At 41.7% G+C, this 16666-nt stretch overlaps 1 pseudogene; it reads left to right on the top strand.

The window, feature by feature from the left end:
• Positions 1 to 519: 519 nt before the first annotated feature.
• On the top strand, positions 520 to 1129 carry LOC147419483 (uncharacterized; annotated as a pseudogene).
• The last annotated feature ends 15537 nt before the right edge of the window (positions 1130 to 16666 follow it).

Here is a 16666-nt window from a genome sequence, read left to right as displayed (position 1 = left end):
GATGTAGAGCTAGCACTTGATGCTGTTTGGGAGCAGTATTATATTTTTCAGGGATATGATCCAGAAGGTTTTATTGCATGTTACAAAGCTGAGATGAAGAACCGAAATGTTCAAGAAGATCGGATGATTGCAGCTTTTGAGGAGGTTGTAAATACGGATTTTAAAAAGCAGGTTCAAGAACTGGCAGAAGCATATCCCACACGATGGGAGTATTTTGCAGAGGATTTTATTTACGAAAGCTCAAGGATTCTAGATCGAGAAATAAAGGAGATTACTGAACGAAATAAGGTTGTCTTTAGTAAAGGTGAAGGGGATCATATGCAGATCCTCAACTATGATGAATTCTGGGAGCATATTTCTGCAAGTAGTAAAGCCAAAGAAAATGCTAAGCTAGAATCTGTTATTGATGCATGTCTGCTGGAAGACGAGACATTATTGCATGCAGATGATGATTTCATAGTAGATATTGTTTATGCTCGATTGGGATTGTCTTCTTTGTTCCAAAGCAGATATGACTCTATGGATGCTAAGCATGCCGTCATATCCTCTCAAAGTGACATAAATGAGGAAGCAGGTTTCTCAGAACCAGTATATGGTTTGCATACAAGCATAGTTCCTAGCAGTGATCAAGAAACATGTTTGTCAGAGTCAATATGTGATGTGGATGCCCATATGGAGTGCTCTTCGGGTGTAGAACATGAAGAGAATGCTTATGCAGCATTACATGCAAAAGCAATTATTTTGGATGATGCTATACAAGAGGGTTTCATGTCTATGGCTACATTTCAGGACACTGGTGATGATGCTATACAAGAGGGTTTCATGTCTATGGTTGCATTTCAGGACACTGGTGATGATGTAGATGTATTTGATGCTCAACCATATGTATTTGAGTGAACCAAGAAAAAGATTATGATTATGGAGATGCATATTCAGAGGGGGTGATGGATGATGATCAATCTATGACTGCTACAGGTTACAGGGTTTGCTATGATGATGCTATGGAAAAAGAAATTGATGTTATCTTTGTAATGCATGCTGAGACTTGTGCTATTGAAGTGGAAATATATTTGAATGGGAGTGTGAAGCTTCCAGAACAATTTGTGCCTATGTATGAAACAAGCGATGAGGTTTCCTGTGATAATACTCAGAAACTAAGTGGTTCTTCCAAGGAGGAAGATATGGAGCTTATGGATCTGCTTGATGATGCGCTAGAGGAATTTCGAGTTCCTTGTGACAAGAGTAGTGAAGAACATCCTGCAACATATGATGAAGAGCGTATGTCTCTTTTGGATGAGGCTCTAGAGGAGTTTGTGCCTACTAGAGAAGGCAGCCATGCAACATTTGTGTTATCAAATGAAGTGATGGCATTCAATGACTTACAAATGCAGATTGATATTTTGGAAACCATAGTGATTGAATTCATTTTTCCTCTGGGTTCTGCTATGATGGGAATGTGGGACTTTTTGTTCCTATGCTATGAGAAAGTTTGTGGAGCTCCAATATACTTGAAATATGATCTTCCACTACCTTATGACCCAGGAGGTTATCATGCTAGCTATGATTGCTGTCAGTTACTTTATATGCCCTATGATCCTGGAGGATGTTGCAATTTTTTTAAAGGAATGCTCACAATGGGGCAAATGATAAGTTTCCCGTTTGATCCCAGGGGCTACTAAAGTGCCAATTGTGGATTTGAAGAGTACCAGCTATCTGATGTAGTACGTTGCATGGTACAAGATTTTTGTTTTCTAGGTTTATGTGAGTCAGGAGAGTTTTGGTTAGGCATTCAATAAGATTATATGGCTGGCTTCCAGCTGACTTCTTTGGAAAATTGATGAAGTATCTTCACGTTGGTTCTGCTACCAGAACTTGAGGTAAAGGACTTGACGGCCATTCCGTGTGCAAACAGAGTAAGGCATACTTGAGCTTGACAGGTTTCCTTAAAGAGGGCTTAATGGTCAAGCCGTGTGCATCATTAACTGGAGCACTTGATTCTGGCGGGGTTCACTAAACAAGTTATCCATGATTGAATGCTTTGAAGATACGACAGATACAGTTCAGAGATTTTTGATGGACAGCTACCTAATGATTAAGCTAGACATTGATGATAGGGTATGAACCTTATTTCATTTTTCATATGTTTCTCAGTTACCTGAGTCTAATGATGGTAACGAGCTTAAGGTACTGATATCCATTTTTCGGCTGTCATAAAATAATTTTAAGAAGCCACTTCACCCCACAAAAACACCCTAGCACAATGACTAGGCTCGCTTTTTCATTATAAATAGTGTGCGTGCGTTTAGGTTTTTATCATATTTTTTTATATCAAATCATTGAGCGAGTCATTGGGCTAGGAGACCAAAAAAATAAATTTATAATATTACGGTCCTCTTTACATGTAAATGTTTTTTTATCAAATAAAGCACCTAAGTATAAAGGGTTTTTTTCAAAAAATTTGTATTTACATAATTACATATTCTTAAGTGTGCGTTATCATACCTAAGTGTGCATTTTTCTAAATCTCTTTGCATCCTTTCATGGCATGAAATATTTCTATGTTAGTGTGTACATACCCCATAATGTTTATTTTTACAAAATAAACCCATACATTTCATCCCGCACCCTCGTGGAAGTCGAAATTTGTTTCTACACTGTCACTCACTTTCACTAGATATTTTCTCACTTGCATATTTACTCTTTCACCCAAAAACAAAATAAAATACTCCTAGCATGATATTCCTTCGTGGGTCCTGCACATATTTTTTTCCATACACCATGTGCTCATAAAGACAAGGGCTAGGAAAAATCCAAGCACTAGGTCTATCATGTGCAATTGTTTTTTATTCTTCAAAATTCATCATCCATGCATGTGGCAAGAGCCACTTGGATTCCTTAGGTCATGGCATGGCTCATGGGGGGCTCACCTTTGGATGTATAAGGAAAATTCGACCAAAAAGGGTCCCACATAAGCACCTTTGCAGTCCCACAATGCACACCTTTTTGGGCGAATTTTGGCACCCTTCTATCATCCGAATCAGCAAAAGTTGTCAACATACAAAATGAAGCTCGTGAGCTGAATTATTTTACATAAATATTTCAGCATTTTTGGAGATAAGCATGAATTTTGGTGAATTGTTTTGTGCGACACAGTCTGTCCACTCTATGCACACAAGGATCCTCTTACTCTTCTCTCACATTTTCACACTCCCACCCACATACACACTCATCCCTTTCCTTCCCACTCCCAAACCTGCAACTCCCATGTCCTATTTCACCATTGCCACTTCTCTCACACCTCCATAGCCTTCATCCTCCATTTCTACACCCCTAGGTGCTCCCCTTTCTCTCTACATATACGTCCATATTACCATACTCTCTTCAGCTTTGTAAAGAACTTCAAAAAATCAGCAAAAATCCAAGGTTAACCACTACAAATGAAGGCTTTTATCATGAATTTTCCAAGGTTTGAAGATAACATAGCTTCATCGACACGCGCTACTTCGCCATGCTGATCGCTTCTTCTATCGGTGTTGTAAAGAGGTGAATGTCAACTTCTCCAAAGCTTCGCTTATCCCTTCTCTAACTTTTCTCATCATATATCTCACCATTTGGTGAATGATTTTGTAAATATTATGTAGTGATAATTACTAACTACTAACCACTAACCTTATTGTAAAATGCACCCTCTACTAGAGTAGGCACTCCCAAATTATTCACTCAATCCTCTCTCGTTTCACCCTCAATAATTCTCTTCCCTTGAGCCCACATCCATGTGACTCAAAGGACAAGAGAGACCCACCCTCATTTAAAAAAATAAAAATATGCATAATCTTTTATTTCTTCAAATAAACTTGATTAGGCCTAATCTTAATCGGGGCTTCTAAAACCTATAAATAGAGCCCTTCTCTCCCTTGTAAATCATCACATGATCACACTACACCACACCATTCTCAACACATAACACACCACTCTTCAAGCCTAGTTGTGTAGAGTGTGTACATTGTGAGTGCTCTATTCCATCACTACACATAGGTGCATGGAGAAGCTCGAAGTTAGTTATGCCATCTAGAGGAGTGGAACGATGCCATACTCTTCATCACACTTGTAGCCTACTCTTGTGCATAAATAATATTTATAGTTTTGGGTGCAATTGTATGCTGCAACTACGACTCTTCTCTCCAAATCGACTTGATAAGTTGGCTCATCAGGTGGTTGAAGGTATATTGTCCTTGAAGTCTGTTGTGCCATTTCATGCTTGGTGGTTTGAGGGCTTGTTGAATTGTTTGCCTAAAAGGTCAATTGTAAGAGGGTTCTCGGTGAGAGGGCTCCCGTGACCCTAAGACAATTTGTGTATTGGTAACAAGGTCAAGTTTTGTGTTGTCTCTCTGTTTCTCACCAAGATTTGTGTGCCTCTAGTCTTTAAGGGTAAGACTGAGTTGCATAAGTTGATTTGTGCTCTTTACCTTACTCTAGTGTGGTGAATGTTTGTGTTTGGTGTGTGGCTACCTTGCATTCCCCTCTCTTTGTGCGTTTGAGTACAAGGAGATATCACGTGCATCCTAGTTCGCATCTACAACTGGGTGGTGCCCCTTTTCTTGTTTGGTTTCTGGCTGTGGGTTGTTGTTGTCTCTGATTGTGCTTGCCCCAGCCCCAATTGAGCAGCACGGGAGCCTCGAAGGGTGTTTAGAAGCCGCTCTTCTTGTTGCCCGCCCTGGACTGCCTGAATTTTGGTGCCCCCACGGAGGACGGCTTGTGTATTTTTGTGTAGGATCAACCTTTAGCATAGTCAAGTAGTTTGCATGAATCACGAGAATTTGTATGATCCTTTTATTCCCATTACAAGGCAAAAGGTGCACAGAATTGTTAGTACTAAGTTGCAATTTCAACGAGTAATTCGTAGGATTTTAGGTCCTCTTAGGTTGGCCGAGATAAACGCTTCAGTGAATCCTCTTATTTTGCCAATCATTAGATACGACCTTAGTTTGGACGTGTATATTTTTGTTTTGTTTTAAGAATTAGGGCATGCATAGACCATGGACAATGGCCCAGGAATAGAGGTTTTCCCCTTCCATTTCACTCCGCACATTAGAGTAAATATCACAATTAGTAGAAAAATCCATTTTCAACAACGTATGGTGTTCATGTTTGGTGCCCAAAGAGTAGGAGAAATTCTCGCGTCACCAACCCCTGTCATCCTACCTCTTATTGATTATCATAGGTCATTTGATGTGAATATTTTTATTTTTTTGTAGAATAGATTGCAATTTAGGACATATTATTGTGTAAATATTTTAAAGAAAGAAAAAAACAAAAACGTGCGTCACTTTGAAATCAGTTCAATGGAGAGCCAACGCCAAATGTCTGGATATCCTCTTTTCTTTGGAGAGCATGGAGAGGATGCAAAATTATTTTTAGCGAATTTCAAGATGTCTTGTCGTATCAAGAGGATAGTAACGGATCAAGAACGTGTAGAAATGTTTAAGGTGGTCCTTAGGAAAGATGCTAGCACTTGGTTTGACTCTTTGCATGAGGAAGTTAAGGGGAATTACACAGAAGTTTTGAATCATTTCAAGAAATACTTCTTTGATCCCCAAAACACTCAAAAACTATGGCAAGACATTGTTTCTCATAAGCAAAAAGACTTAGATGACTACTACTTGTACAAGCAAGAGTTTCTACGTCTTTGGGCTCTATGGATACGAAATGTTGCTAACCCTGGTGATGGTGCAGAATTTCTAAAGGAGAGGTTCATATCCGGACTCTTTCTTGACCTTAAGGTAAAAGTTAAGGCTGGTGCACCTGCTACCTTTGATGCAGCTGAAACTAGGGCTGCTGAGAAATATAGGAAACTCAAGTGCTTAAGGAAAGAGGTTCCAATAGAAGGTCTTAGACCCAAACGTAAGTCACAAGCATCAACATCTAGGGAGCTTCCTGAGGTAACGACGGAAGTGATTGAGAAGTTAAATGAATCTTTAAGCAACCTGTCAATTCACCTTGCACAAGCTGTAGGTCCAAAGGGACAAGCAAAGAAGTCTGAAGAGCGAGATTCACAACCTAGGAGAGTCTTGCAATGTTGGAATTGCGGTGAGTCTGGACATGGGATGTATAATTGTCCTTGGCCCCGTGGGGAGCTAGGGAGACCTAACTTGAATTACCTAGTGATGAATGCAGATGAAGGAACTGGTCAACAACCAAGGCTTCTACAAAGACCAAATGGACCAAGACCACCTCCACAAGGGGTAGAAGGAGTTCCACCTTTGCCAGATCCAAATGTGCATGTGGTAGAGGTGACAAATTCAAATGAGGTTGACATGGAAGCAAATGGCATTAAGAGTGGCCGAGGGAAAGGTAAAGAGAAAGAAGGTGTCACATCACAGAGTGACCATGGACGAGGCAAGAAGGCAAAGGAGACCAAGGAAGCTAAGAGGACTAGACGTCGTATCAACCTCCAAGAATTCCCTCTTGGACATGGTATGGCTCCATACAACTTGTTGGAAGACATGAGAGGTAAAGGTCCTGATATCTCATGGCCTCAGTCTCTTTCATTATGTCCACAAGTTAGAAAGGATTTAACAAAGGCAGTTAGCACTAGGAGAAAGGTAAAAGAGAGTGTGCCTGTTGTAAAAATTGCACATGCTGAAATGAATGAGGATATTACACCTGTGCTAGATTGTTACATCAAAGGAAGATTGGTTGGGAAAGTTCTAGTGGATGGGGGTGCACAAATTTGCATCATGACAGAGGGACTCATGCAAAGACTAGGCATGCACATCCATGAGACATCTGAAATCAAAGTAAAGATGGCAAACAATAGCAAAGCTAGGTGTGTAGGCATTTGTAAGAATGTTTTTGTAGAGGCCTTTGGCATTAAGAAGGAGGTAGATTTCTATGTCATGTCTACCAAAGGAAATGGTTACCCATTTATCCTAGGAAGACCATGGCTAATGAAAATGCGAGCTTTGCAGGATTGGGAGAGTGGAAAGCTAATTTGCAGGAATGACAATCATAAGAAGGTTGTCTTTGACATGAAGGAGCAACGCCAAGAGGAGCTCCATGAAGAATTATCTCAAAGTGAGATGGAGGAAGGTTGGACCGATAGCACTTCAAAAGGAGAAAGTAGCGGCAGCATTACTGAAGAGGAGTCTTCCATCGAAGTCATGGGTGTAAGGTTTAAGACAAACAACCAAGAGACCTCTTGCCCAGGTTTGGAAGAGGTAGGTTCCCAAGAGAACCAAAATGTGCAAGATGAAGGAATGTTAGAAGACTACACTGATGTGCATGGAGTAGATGCTGTTCAACACAAAATTGAGTTGAAGCCAAAGGCCACACCTAAGGCTCAGAAGCTACGAAGGCCCTATAGGAGTCATCAAGGAGCAGGCTTTACTCAAGGAGGTAAGAAATCTTCTAGCAGCAGGTTTCATTTATCCAGTGGAGAATTCAGAGTGGGTCTCTCCCGTTGTTGTCACTCCTAAGAAAAACGGCAAGTGGAGGGTGTGTGTGGATTACCGTCCACTCAATGAGGCAACAAAAAGAGATCACTTTCCCCTCCCATTTCAGGATGAGATACTAAATGAGGTAGCTGGTCATGAGAAGTACACTATGTGTGATGGCTACTTAGGTTACTTTCAAATAGGTATCGCATTGGAAGATCAATTGAAAACAACCTTTATCACTCCTTAGGGTTGTTATGCTTTTAGAGTCATGCCATTTGGTCTGACAAATGCTCTTGCAACATTCCAACGTTTTATGAACATGGTGTTTCAAGCATTGTTTGAAAAGTCAATTAGGGTGTTCATTGATGATTTCTGCATTTATAGCTCAAAATCATTGCATCTACAAAGGGTAGAAGAAGGTTTAAAGAAGCTCTATGACATGGGAGGTCAACTCAACCCCGACAAATGTCACATAGGTGAGGATGAAGTAATCTTGCTTGGTCACAAGGTTTCCTATAAAGGCATTGAGGTAGATCCTTCAAAGGCAAAGGCTCTTATTGAGCTCCCATCACCCAAGAATCTCAAAGAGGTCATCTCATTCATTCAAAAGGTGAAGTATATGTCACGCTTTATTCACTTAGCTTTGGAGTTGCTTCATCCTTTGCAAAAGTTGACACAACAAGTAGAATTTGCATGGTTTGATGAGCTTGAAGAGTACTTTTGTAACATTAAAGTCATTTTGTCAGAGCTACCAACACTCATGCCTCCTTGTTGGGAGTACACATTCTTTGTTAGCTCTAGTGTTGGGAAAGAAACAATTGGAGCGGTTTTGCTACAACAAAATCCCCATAGTACCCGGATGCGACCCATCTACTTTGCTAGTAGGGTCATGAATGCTTTGGAGAGAGGCTACATGGAGGCAGAACTCATGATGCTTTCTCTCATGTTTGCGGTGAGAAAGTTTAGATCCTACTTGCTACCAAAACCTTTTGTAATTCTCACTGCAGAAAATTTGTTTCCTTGGGTGTCATCTCAAATGAATCTTAGCACTAGGATCTCAAAGTGGATTATGGAATTGCAAGAGTTCCAATACTCTTTCAAGGTAGAAGATAGTGTGCGTGCACAATTGGCAGGGATCCTTACTTATACGGTACATGAGAAGGAGATTAAGGTGCCTAAAGTAAAGACCTTACCATGGCCACCACCTAAAAGTATTCCTAATGCTTTTACCTTGTTCTTTGATGGAGCTTTTTGACGAGTCACAGGAAAAGCAGGTGGAGGGCTAGTATTGCTCAATCCAAGTGGAGAGGTGGTCATGAAAGAGAAGGTCAATCTACCAGGTTCAACTAGCAACAATGAAGCAGAATACGACACACTACTTCATGGTTTAAAAATGTGCATTGGCCAAGGTATACGACGTCTCATGGTAAAGGGAGATGCACTTCTCATTGTGAAGCAGATTTTAGGCATTTGGGCATGCAAGAATGAAAACCTAAGGACAAAAGTTCATGCCATTCGTAGGTTGTTTAATCAATTTGAAGAAGCGCAACTATATCATATCCCTAGGAAACAAAATGAAGATGCAGATTTACTTGCACAAAAAGCGGTTGCATGTGTTGAGAGTGAAGTGCAGGTCATCATGGCAGCAACAGTGATAAAGCAACCAAGGTACCAGGGGATGGAGTCATTGGCTCCCATTGTGAGCTACATTTTAGAGGGCGAGTTTCCAGAGGGCTTCACAAAGGCTCAAAAGCGGAGGCTCATTAAGAAGGCGAGTTCATATTTGTTTTTGGAAGGTGCCCTTTACCAAAGGGGAAAAGATCAAGTTTGTAGGAGAATACCAACAACCAAGGATGTTCCAGCCATTCTTGAAGGTTTGCATAAGGAAGCGTGTGGTGGTCATTTTGCACAGGAACTCACTGCAAAAAAGATTTTGCTTGCCGGATATGTTTTGTCAAGCTTGCACATTGATGTTCAACATTGGTGTAAAAGCTGCCACAATTGTCAGATTAATGGAAACAAGCGTCTGTTACATGGTCCACGTCAGTTAGTCCTTGCAAATGGTCCATTTGAAAAATGGGGCATTGATGCTATGGGTCCATTGCCTAGGACTAAAAATGGGAAATTGTATATCTTGGTGGCCATAGACTACATGACTAGATGGGTAGAAGCTCAAAGTGTGGCAAGAGTAAATGAGAAGACAGTTAGCAAGTTTGTGTACACTCACATTTGTTGCAGATTTGGCACACCTTTGGAAATTGTTTCTGATAATGGTCCATGGTTTAGAAGGGCTTGCTCACAGAAGTTTGTGATGAGCTTCACATTCTACATCGGCATAGCACACCCTACTACCCTCAGTCAAATGGTTTGGTAGAGAAGGCTAATGGTATCATTGCAGGAATCATCCGGAAGATGGTAAAGAACAAGACAAAGCTATGGGATGACTTCTTGGATGGAGCATTGTGGGCCTATCGGACTACCTACAAGGAAGCGACAAAGTTCACACCCTTCCACATAGTCTATGGTCAAGAAGCTTTGCAACCCATCGAGCTCAACATTCCAACAATGCGATTTAATGGAAAGGTGGCACAAGGAGAAGCAGCAGCATGGGAAGATCGTCTTCTCACCCTAGCAGAACTAGAATGGAAACGAGAGGCGGCTTATGAGTGCTATAAAAGAAAGGCTATGCAAATCAAGGACAAGCTCGACAAAAAGGTGAAAGACAAAGGGATCAAGGAAGGAGATTTGGTGCTAAGGTACGATAATCGCCTTGACAATCGCTTCGATGTAAAGTTTAATACTAGATGGCAGGGTCCCTACATGATGGCAAGGAGCACCCCAAGAAGGTGATCAATTAAAGCCTTACTTGAGTCGAGTTCTACCAGAGGATCTACAAGAGCATGGAACAGCTACAATACCATGTAAGTCTTTGAGCTTGGTACTACAAGATGAAGATTCGATTAAGGCACCAAATATCACGAAGGATCGAAAAACACTCTCATTGAAAGATATGCCTTTTGATGGTACATGAATGTACCATCATCTAGGGGAGGGCTAAACGATAGCCATATTTCGGCTCTCATAAAATAATTTTAAGAAGCCACTTCACCCCACAAAAACACCCTAGCACAATGACTAGGCTCGCTTTTTCATTATAAATAGTGTGCATGCGTTTAGGTTTTTATCATATTTTTTTATATCAAATCATTGAGCGAGTCATTGGGCTAGGAGACCAAAAAAATAAATTTATAATATTACGGTCCTCTTTACATGTAAATGTTTTTGTATCAAATAAAGGACCTAAGTATAAAGGGTTTTTTTCAAAAAATTTGTATTTACATAATTACATATTCTTAAGTGTGCGTTATCATACCTAAGTGTGCATTTTTCTAAATCTCTTTGCATCCTTTCATGGCATGAAATATTTCTATGTTAGTGTGTACATACCCCATAATGTTTATTTTTACAAAATAAACCCATACATTTCATCCCGCACCCTCGTGGAAGTCGAAATTTGTTTCTACACTGTCACTCACTTTCACTAGATATTTTCTCACTTGCATATTTACTCTTTCACCCAAAAACAAAATAAAATACTCCTAGCATGATATTCCTTCGTGGGTCCTGCACATATTTTTTTCCATACACCATGTGCTCATAAAGACAAGGGCTAGGAAAAATCCAAGCACTAGGTCTATCATGTGCAATTGTTTTTTATTCTTCAAAATTCATCATCCATGCATGTGGCAAGAGCCACTTGGATTCCTTAGGTCATGGCATGGCTCATGGGGGGCTCACCTTTGGATGTATAAGGAGAATTCGACCAAAAAGGGTCCCACATAAGCACCTTTGCAGTCCCACAATGCACAGCTTTTTGGGCGAATTTTGGCACCCTTCTATCATCCGAATCAGCAAAAGTTGTCAACATACAAAATGAAGCTCGTGAGCTGAATTATTTTACATAAATATTTCAGCATTTTTGGAGATAAGCATGAATTTTGGTGAATTGTTTTGTGCGACACAGTCTGTCCACTCTATGCACACAAGGATCCTCTTACTCTTCTCTCACATTTTCACACTCCCACCCACATACACACTCATCCCTTTCCTTCCCACTCCCAAACCTGCAACTCCCATGTTCTATTTCACCATTGCCACTTCTCTCACACCTCCATAGCCTTCATCCTCCATTTCTACACCCCTAGGTGCTCCCCTTTCTCTCTACATATACGTCCATATTACCATACTCTCTTCAGCTTTGTAAAGAACTTCAAAAAATCAGCAAAAATCCAAGGTTAACCACTGAAAATGAAGGCTTTTATCATGAATTTTCCAAGGTTTGAAGATAACATAGCTTCATCGACACGCGCTACTTCGCCATGCTGATCGCTTCTTCTACCGGTGCTGTAAAGAGGTGAATGTCAACTTCTCCAAAGCTTCGCTTATCCCTTCTCTAACTTTTCTCATCATATATCTCACCATTTGGTGAATGATTTTGTAAATATTATGTAGTGATAATTACTAACTACTAACCACTAACCTTATTGTAAAATGCACCCTCTACTAGAGTAGGCACTCCCAAATTATTCACTCAATCCTCTCTCGTTTCACCCTCAATAATTCTCTTCCCTTGAGACCACATCCATGTGACTCAAAGGACAAGAGAGACCCACCCTCATTTAAAAAAATAAAAATATGCATAATCTTTTATTTCTTCAAATAAACTTGATTAGGCCTAATCCTAATCGGGGCTTCTAAAACCTATAAATAGAGCCCTTCTCTCCCTTGTAAATCATCACATGATCACACTACACCACACCACACCATTCTCAACACATAACACACCACTCTTCAAGCCTAGTTGTGTAGAGTGTGTGCATTGTGAGTGCTCTATTCCATCACTACACATAAGTGCATGGAGAAGCTCGAAGTTAATTATGCCATCTAGAGGAGTGGAGCGATGCCATACTCTTCATCACACTTGTAGCCTACTCTTGTGCATAAATAATATTTATAGTTTTGGGTGCAATTGTATGCTGCAACTACGACTCTTCTCTCCAAATTGACTTGATAAGTTGGCTCATCAGGTGGTTGAAGGTATATTGTCCTTGAAGTCTGTTGTGCCATTTCATGCTTGGTGGTTTGAGGGCTTGTTGAATTGTTTGCCTAAAAGTTCAATTGTAAGAGGGTTCTCGGTGAGAGGGCTCCCGTGACCCTAAGACAATTTGTGTATTGGCAACAAGGTCAAGTTTTGTGTTGTCTCTCTGTTTCTCACCAAGCTTTGTGTGCCTCTAGTCTTTAAGGCTAAGACTGAGTTGCTCAAGTTGATTTGTGCTCTCTACCTTACTCTGGTGTGGTGAATGTTTGTGTTTGGTGTGTGGCTACCTTGCATTCCCCTCTCTTTGTGCGTTTGAGTACAAGGAGATATCACGTGCATCCTAGTTCGCATCTACAACTAGGTGGTGCCCCTTTTCTTGTTTGGTTTCTGGCTGTGGCTTGTTGTTGTCTCTGATTTTGCTTGCCCCAGCCCCAATTGAGCAGCACGGAAGCCTCGAAGGGTGTTTAGAGGCCGCTCTTCTTGTTGCCCACCCCGGATCGCCTCAGTACCTAAAGCAGATGCAGATTGAAGTGCTGTTGGCACAGACCGGAGGCAATGCAGGTTCAGAGGGGGTGGATGTCATACAGCTCTGCTCCCATGCTAAGAAATATTCCAAGAAGATGCAGATCAAGCTTATTGAAAGCCTACTTGATTAATGGTCAGTGATGAGGTCTTGTTAGCAGGCAAAGTTTAATGATTAATGTATGCCAGATGCGGCTTAAAAGGGCCAACAGATGCCTTAATGATGCCAAAAATGATTATGCTTGAAGTGAACATAGATGGGATATTATGATCAAGAACTGCAGTCTTAAAGTGCTCTACCGGCCTGTCTTTACGGCTAGTCGATTGGAGCTACGATGAAGAAGTTATGGCACTTTGAAGTTTAAGTCAATTGCAGATCCGTACCGGATTGGGCAACTGCAGCTGAGGTGACAAAAATGAAATGAATGCACGGGCCTAAAGTGCTCACTTTGTGGAGCATGTCGGTCTTTTCAGATCAGCAAACAATCTGAGTTCCGGTTGCCAAGATATGGGCCGTTAAAGATTCACCGGGGGTCGGTTCTGTGCCAGTCTAGTCGGCTCGCGACCGGAGTGCCATCTGGGAATTTTTTAGCTTTATTCGGGTTTTGATATGCGGGAGCAGCAAGTGCTTGAGGAGTCTCGTGTTCGGAATGTCATCTTTTGGAATGCAATTATTGGAGAGAATACCGACGCGGCTGCGGCAAGGAGCTGGTTTTTTTTTCTGATTGCAAAGGAGATGCCTTCCAGCAAATAGAATCACCTCTACTTGCATCTTGTAAGCTATGGTGGCATTCAATGCACTAGAGTGGGCAACAGAATTCAAGGTGATATTGCTAGTCAGGGGATCTTGGAAACTGAAGTCGTGCGAGGCATTGCCTTGGCCGAGATGTATGCCATGTGTGGTGCCCAAAGCCCATAACCTAAAGGCAAGGCCGCCCAAGGCAAGTGGGTCAATGACCACCCAAGGTTTAATAAGGGAGGAGTTTTAGTGTGTAATGGGGAAAAAATAAGGGCCATGGCGGGCAGCAGCAGGACGAGCAGGCAGCGTGGAATAAAAGAAAGAGACGCACATAGCGGGGGAGCACTCAGACGAGCTCGTGGCAAAGACGAAAAATGTTGAGGAGGCCATGGCGCTCCCTTCTAGCACAAGCGGGGTCGTCGTCTGAGCTACCAAAAACGCCGAGTGCCATGTCATCATGTACATTCACGCACCACGTCAATGATGCCGGCGCCACTGCTTAAGAAGGGAAAACGGCTATTAATAGGGGGCTTTTGCATGAAATTCAGGAGGGGAAGCAAAACGTGAGGAGGGAGCTCAAGGAGGCTATCAATGAAGGAAGAAAACGAGGAGAAGAAAGCTTGGCGGAGGCAAGCGAAGCAAGCAAAGAGAGGGAGCTTGCTTGAGGTCGAAGTAGCAAGGGCCGAAGCCGAAGCAAGCGAATTCGGGAGTAAGCAAGCAAATCTTTCTCTCTCGGCTTGCACAAAGAGAATCTCTCTCTCGATTTTGAGGGCATGAAAGAAGCAAGGCTTGACCAAGGCACAGCTCTCTCAAACTCTCTTTTGATCTCGTTCTCGAAGCTAAGTAAAGGAGAGCTTGGACGACTATAAACCCCTAAGCTATCGGGGCAACTTTGGCAGATCCCCTAAGGGAAAGTGAAGGAGTAAAACTGAGGAATCTGTGAAGGAGGTGAAGACCGAGAAAGACAGGGGGGATGTTGAAAGATCTCTCTCAATCTTTCTCTCAATTTAGCATAAAAAGGACGACAGCGGCGATCAGAGGATGCTACATAGAGATAGCTTGCAAAGAATTTGGCAATAATTGAAGCATAAAGATTGAGGCAATGAGCAGAATTAGGTAAATGAGGCAGATAAAGCGACAGAAGGGAATCTCATCACCGACATCAATCTGAAGTTGATTAGGCATTTTTTAAAAGTCCGGTGTCGTTAACGGCCCGGTTAATCTTGTAAACGGGAGCTTAAGCTCCTAGTTAGCAGATGATCCAAGTGACGGTGTTGTTAACAGACCGCCTTGGCGAAAGGTTAAGTTGTACTCAAGCGTTAATCAATTAATTGATGATTATAGTGATTTCCAGATTCGGTTGCATCTGTTGTTCTTGTTCTCTCTCTTTCACACCTCCCACAGCCAAAGGCCTGTCCGGCTCACGTTTCGAACACATATCCCCCGACACCGCTCATACCAATCTTGAAGATGACTAGTGATGTTATAGTATGTGAGCCGGTCCACTAGTTTTAGATGTTGAGGATACAAGACTGGGAAAAACCTACGCAGCTCAGTTTCCCTAGCAGGCAAGGCATACAGGAGAATTGGGGAATCAGGTACAAATTCTAAAAAATTTAGAACAATCTGGTTCTCCTGCTGCATCATCTTCCTGGTGACTCTAACCAGCTGGAACAATCTTCAGAGAGCCACCGCCTGTGCCCCTATTGTCATTTGAGTTTGTGGTCCCTTACTGCTGGAAGCTTGATCTTCGATTATAGCTTGTACCCTTTGGTCCAGAACTCCTTTCGCAATTTGCATTTGCAGTAGGACTTCTTTCAGTTGATTTCTGACCTCTCTCATACACTTGTATGTGGGCCTATTCCCAAGCAGGAGCTCTAATTCAATGGCTAAGGAATGACAGTCTGTAGTAGACTGCCGTTGCCAGTGTGCATGCTTATCATGAGAGGTTAGTACCCATTCAGGTACTCTCTCTAGCAACTGAATTTGGCTAGGATGCTCAGGCAATTGGCACACTTCTTGATCATGGAAGGCGGCTGATTTCCAATGCTGGACCATTTCTCTAGCGCCAACGTATAACCTTTGAAAATGTTCCAAATCAAAAAGCAGAACATCATCCTCCAAATACATCCTGGTTATTGGAGCTTGCTGATGTCTTAGCCTTTTGTTCAGTGTGATGAGTTGTAGTGAATGTTGCTCAGCACCTTCCAAAGTTTTAGTCACTACTTTAGCTTTCCCTTTCTCATCTGCACAGTGTTGTGACTGGTGTGATGGGGAGTCTTCAGTGTTGCCTATTTTCTAGTCTTCAGCCCCTTGATTTCTCGACTGCTGCTGATTCTTATCCTTGTCTGGCTGGTCTGTGTTGGGCTGACTGTCCCCTATGGCAGCTGATCCACTAGCACCATATCCTGGAGGTGGAGATAGAGGAGAGTCATTATCATCATTGTGCCTATCTGTTGGTTCATCCTCCTCCTCTTCATCCTTCTCTTCTGCTTTCTCAGAATCCTCATCAAGGTCATTCTGCTTCTCAATATAGTCCATAATGGCTTGATTTGCCAAAGCACTATTATACTCAGAAATTTTATCCTGCAAATCACTTTGCATGGTTTCCATGAGCGCCCTCAGATTATCCATATTGAAGACTTCGTTGCCCTCTGGATTCAAAATATCAGCCAAATTGTTATATATGTATCTTTCTATTAAAGAGGCTTTCAATGTAGTGTGGCTGGTTAGTAATGACTTGAATTCAACTCTCTTCATCCTTAGCATAGTTTCAAATCTATCAGCAACTCTCTCAGCCTCTACCTTTTCTTCTCTCAACTGCCTCATCTCAATCTCAATCTTTGTCAACTTACTTTCCAACATCTAAAT

This window comes from Adiantum capillus-veneris, chromosome 29 (genome assembly GCF_014529385.1).
Source record: "Adiantum capillus-veneris isolate H3 chromosome 29, ASM1452938v2, whole genome shotgun sequence".
Taxonomy (NCBI): Eukaryota; Viridiplantae; Streptophyta; class Polypodiopsida; order Polypodiales; family Pteridaceae; genus Adiantum; species Adiantum capillus-veneris.
The sequence above is the reverse complement of the archived record's forward strand: the minus strand, read 5'-3'. Positions and strand labels throughout refer to the sequence as shown.